The sequence below is a fragment of the Hordeum vulgare genome, chromosome 7H (genome assembly GCF_904849725.1).
Source record: "Hordeum vulgare subsp. vulgare chromosome 7H, MorexV3_pseudomolecules_assembly, whole genome shotgun sequence".
Classification (NCBI taxonomy): Eukaryota; Viridiplantae; Streptophyta; class Magnoliopsida; order Poales; family Poaceae; genus Hordeum; species Hordeum vulgare.
The window spans coordinates 609,151,332-609,157,136 of record NC_058524.1 but is presented as its reverse complement, the minus strand read 5'-3'; the positions used below and the strand labels follow the sequence as shown (position 1 = coordinate 609,157,136).

General features: G+C 39.8%; 1 long non-coding RNA gene across 1 annotated transcript; it reads right to left on the bottom strand.

Annotated features, from left to right (window-relative positions):
- Positions 1-347: 347 nt before the first annotated feature.
- Positions 348-783, bottom strand: LOC123408715. The gene is made up of 2 exons (XR_006612779.1): positions 715-783; positions 348-600 (listed from the first exon to the last, which is right to left on the bottom strand). It is a non-coding gene; the product is annotated as an uncharacterized LOC123408715 (long non-coding RNA).
- Between the last annotated feature and the right edge of the window lie 5,022 nt (positions 784-5,805).

Below are 5,805 nucleotides of genomic sequence, written 5' to 3'. Positions count from 1 at the left end.
TATACTTGTGAGTGCACGAAAGATTATTCCAAAAGAAGTACTTTCTTTTAGCCAATCGCTCAAAGCAAAATATTAGTGCAATGGGTAAGAAATACACAGCTTCACAGAATATCTAGTTTTTATAAATCATGTGCTCTACAAATTTCTGAAATGTGCCACTATAATTGTACAAAAATCTTGCTTTTGAAATCTGCCACTGTACTCTGCTAGTTGCATATCTTTTAAGGCAAGAAAATAATTAATAATTACACCTCTCTGTTGTCCGTATTTTCATCCAATCGGGTTTCTGCACCAGTGTCTACTCATTCACAATATACATACAAATTTAGATAGCAGAACATTGTAGATTAGTAGGAAATTTTCATGGTAAAATTCATGTCAACAAAAAGAACATGCATAGAGCCATCGTGAGATTTGGGGCCACAAAAGTAGTAAGGAAAAGGAAGAAACAAACGAAGATAAGGACATTTTTGCTCGGTAGTACTCGCTGATCCGTGCTGAAGAGAAAGACATGAGACTGGACAGAGAAGCGCTGCTCTACGTTGTGAACACACCCATCAGTTCATGCACATAAAGGGCACCATCCTCGAGCAAAATCAACTGAAAAAATTGACGTCAAAAAGAGAGGAGTATATCTTCTAAACTCAAATTATAGCTACAACAAAACAATGCTCGGCCTTCTCAAGCAAGGGCAAAATTCAGAGATGTACGTACTGAGGAGGTGTTCAAGTTGAGCAGACGCGAGGTACTGGATGTCAAGGGGTACAGGGGTGTACATCATCATTTGCAAATTGGTTAAGGAAAATCCTCAGGTTGCGACCGGATGAACCGCCGTCGGCGATTGCTTGCCGCAACTTTGCCTTCCACACCGCCGAGCTTGTCCGTATGGCCGCACCCTCCTCCGTGTCACCCATGATCATTTCTAGGCACCTCGCGAGCTCCTCCGCGACCAGAAGCCTATCAACGTCGGCCGCGGCGCGCACGCCGACGCCCCACTGGACGACCAGGCGCGCGTTGGTGTCCTGGTCGGACCACTGCGGCACGGCGACGACCGACGCGCCGCACGCCACGGCCTCCAGCGTGGAGTTCCAGCCGCAGTGGGTGACGAAGCACCCGACGGCCGGATGCGACAACACCTGCACCTGGTCGCACCACCCAACCACCATGCCCCGCACGTCGCCGACGACGTCAAAGCCATCGTCTCTGCACCACCCACAGGTACGCTCGGCCGCTCGCGGTGAGGCCTCGCTTCAGCTCGTCCTTCTGCCGCTTGCTCACAGCCGACATGCTCCCAAACGACACGTACACCACCGACCCTGCTGGCTTTGAGTCCAGCCACTCCATGTACCCGCCATCGGCGGGAGGCCCGGCATAGAGACCGTGAACCCCGGCTCGGCAGCATGCTCCGTCACGGTCCTCTCGTACCCATGGAAGTAGTGGTAGTACACGGCCAGCATCGTGGCTGGCTGGATCCAGTAGAGCGCGCGGGGCACACCGCGTTCACGGGCGACCTCGGCGGCCCACCACATGAGCATGGCGTACACGACGCACGTGACGGGTCGGCCCCGCGCCGCGAGGCGGTCCAGCACCGCGGAGAAGGTCTCGCGGCCGACGCGGCCGAACGCTTCCACGTACCTCTCCGCCTCGTCCCCGTCGCCGGCGAAGAGGCTGAAGTCGTGGTCGTAGCCATCCGAGTACGGGACGTAGAAGAGGATCACTGTATTATGTACTGCGGGTTGATTTCGGAAAAGCACAGGGGTTTTCCTGTAAAAACAAAAAAAATGATTCGTTTCTCACTTAAATCCGGACTGCAGGTTGATTTCGGAAAACTCCAGGGGGTTTTCTACAAAACAACCACGACGGACGGAAGAAGCACTGCGTGCTTTATTATTAGGGAGAGATTTCATTTTTACGTTTTCATTATTAGTTTTTTTTATTTCTGTTGTTTTCTTTGTTTCTTTAAATAAGTTTTCAATGGTTTTTTAGTTTTTATTCTTTGGTTTTCTTTTAGTTTTATTTTTATGTCGTTTCACAGTTTTCTTTGGGTTTCCGTTTTTCTTTGCTCCCACATGTTTCTTTTGTTTCTCTTCCGTTTCTTTGGTATTCACCGCCTTTTCTTTATTTTTTATTTTTCTTCAACACGTGCCCAAATTTTATGAATACATATGAACATGTAAAAACTATTATGTTTCATGATTGACTTTTCATACAGAGTGCACATTTTCAGTATATATTAGGAACGTTTTTGGTACATGTTTAACGTATTTTAAATGTATGATTAATATTTGTTATACATGATTAAGATTTTGTTAAAAAATATATTTTTTAACACATCTTCAAAATTTCTGTGCACATCAGGAATAGTTTTTGTACACCTTTAAGATTCTTGAAATTGACTATTAATATTTGATAAACATATTGTATTTGATGACTAATATTTTCGTAGGTGTTTTTCATTTTTGGTATATGACAGGTTAATTTTTAATACATTTTTAATATACGATTAATATTTTCATACATGATCAACATTTTTTTAAATTTATGTTTTTATGCACATATTTTTGTATACAGGTACTATATTTTTTATATACATGAGGAATTCTTTTTGTGTATCTTTAGAATTTTTTACTAGATGATTACATTTGAAAAAGGGGGTTGATGATTATTTTTTACACACTAGTTGAATGCCCGTGCGTTGCCACGGGCTAACAAATGAATCTATGATGAGTCCTCGGCTACACCTCCTTGGTCATTGTGATGTCGCTTTGATATGTTGTCACCCCTGTGCCAAATCTGCCATGTTTTCTCCAAGTCAACCAAACTATCATTGCTATTCCGAGATCCGCTCCAAATTTGCATGAGTTCTTTCTAAGTATGAAAAATTGCCAAAGTCATTCCAAACGTCACTAACTTCATAGAGAATTCCTTATTTGGCCCTTCCTTAAAATTTGCTTCCCTTTTTGGTCTTAAAAAATTCTTTCCTTTTTGGCACTCAAACTTCAATTTGTTCCCGACACCTCTTTCAATTTTAACCATGAACGGTGTTAAGTCAGACTTGAAAAGACCATTTTACCCCTAGTGCAGTATGTGAACAAATTATATTATAAAAATAGAGCTAAATCATTGGATTTTAGTTTAAAAAATTGGGCATAACCTCTCCTGTGTTTGATGTCATATCCCCTCTAAACAATTCATATATTCATCTATGCACACATTTCATGTAGTACCATGATAACATGAGTATAAAATCTTCAACATATGCACATAATTCATCAAGTAACATCCTCAACTACCGTAATCATCTAGTTTCATATAAAGTACCTCCAGGAGACATACATACATGATACATCACATAAACAACACAAAAGATCACACGCTCACATGATGAGCTGTGTACATAAACAATTTCCAAATGGAGCTTGGATAAACAATATGCAAAAGCTCACATGACGGGCTGAGCGGATGAATAGTTTCTAATAAACACATAATGGCCAAGACAATCACAAGCTAAGATTTCTTTTGCTCTTCGTGCGCTCAATGCACGGCTGGCTGGGTTGAATCTTTTGCTTCTTGTGCAGATTGCACGGAACCACAAGAATCTTTGCAATTTCTGTAGCAAGTTATTTCTTTCTCCTTTGCATTTACCTTCCAAGGAACAATTGTTTGCTTGTTGGGCACATCACTTTCAGTAGAAATGAGCCCAGGCTAACTTGAGATGGCCCTCGCCCTGCACCTAAGCGGTAATTTAGAGTTAGGAAACAATATAAACAATTTAGCAAAATGATTGACAAGTAGGATATCAAAATTATAACAATACAGTGGTGTGAAAGCACACATAAGTCCTTCTAGACACAGCACACAATAATAATGTAATACCATCAAAATTCTATAGTGGCCTTGTATAAGCAGAAAAAATCGCATGTACTTTGGTATTACCTTTCTTGATGTAAGTGTGTTACCTTTTAGTTGTAGCTTTCCAGTAACACGGTCTTCTTGGGCAACTGAAAGTCCTGCTGGGCATTCAATACTGAAGAATAATAACAGTCAGCCTCCTAAATTCAATACATGTATTATAATTTTACCTGATTCAGGTAAGTAGAATGCACCCTTGAGATGGTGTTTGATACAATATTTTGTGAAAACAAAAGTCAGCAAACATTCACGTAAGTAGAATGTACCCTTGAGATGGTGTTTGATACAATATTGTGTGAAAACAAAAGTCAGCAAACACTAAGCCATCATCAGATCCACTTATGGATCGATATTTTAACGCAATGGTATCATCCACCTTACGTGTGTTGCATTCACCAATAGCCTGGTCAACAAATAAAAGCGAAAGGACAAAATCATGCAAGTGTTACAGAATGTAGGTATGGCAAGGGGGCTATAATCAACGCATTCAAAATAACTTCCGTTTTGGCTAAACATGCACATGATCAATGGATTAACAAAGAAAAACAAATTCTCTTAAGGGAAGTAATTATGTCATATTTCTATGTCGAACGTAGGCAATAAGTCTATCCTCCATTTTGAGGATCAACTTTAAGCAAAAAAAATTGCCATCAACTACAGTCCATGTCCAACCTGGAAAATGGTATGTCTTTTTATTATCATTGTGGGAAAAAATCAACTGCAGTACTGCACTGCATATCCTTGAATCATATGTGCACTTCTGTTTCAACTTCTGTGAAAAGAACCCTTCAAGCTGTCACAATTCCTATTTTTGAAATTTCTTCTTAAGTCCATTCTCTGAGTTTCGATAAGACAACTTGAAGGATCCTGATATAATATATGAGGCATACAACTGAATATACAAATTAATTAAGAAAAGAAGAAACCAACAATGCGAGAGTTTTCTTTAGTACTCTCCTGCTCATCCACTCATGATATAGTATATTATACCCTACCTGCCTGGAATCTCATAAAAGCAAGAACTCAAACCGTTAATGTAACTAAAGTAAATTGATGGTCCTAATATATGAGTGGATGTGCTTCAGTTTAGTTACTTACCTCTTACAAATTTGGTATGAGTTGGTTGCATTATCAATTGCACACATTTTGAGATGACATGTTAATTAACGGGAAACAGAAAATATGGTTTCCTGTTTTGAACTTACTATTGCACACATTCTTAGTAAATAGTCAACATAGCTTGAATAAGTCTGTTGTTATGCTAGAGATCTATACATACTATAGCTTCTGAACCCGTTATAATCACAATCTGTATATTTTAGTGTTGCCATCATCGATCGATTCTATTTGTTCTGAATCAACTTATTAGTTTCTCGGTACTTGCAGTATATCCTTAATTTTCACTGTGGCATACATGACCACTAAACTAACCAACACTAATAAAATTAAAAATTAAAAATGTAACTTCTTACTCGGTTCCTTGCACAAGTGAAGTGGCAGGTTTGAATCACTCCAGGAGATCGATGACATATTGCACCACCGCCCCATCTCGAGGTATCCAGCCAGCAGTATGTTCTGATTATGATTGTGTAACAAGTCAAATATGCAAGGTTGTCTTCACTACCAATTTCCTAAAAATGTCAGGTACTTCACAAGTCTGAATTCTCAAGATTTCGTCTAGACTGGTAAGCTCTTTTTATAAAAGTTTGGGTCTCTCCCACAAATTAAGTGCATACCCAAAGAGCAGAACTGTGATATAACAAAGCATGTATGTAGAAATAGTAACAGAAAATAATCATATAATTAAGTTCATCACGTGATACTTCAAAATTGCCACGTAACTAATCATATAATCAAGCATGTATTATATCTAGAATTCTACAAGTTGCTAGG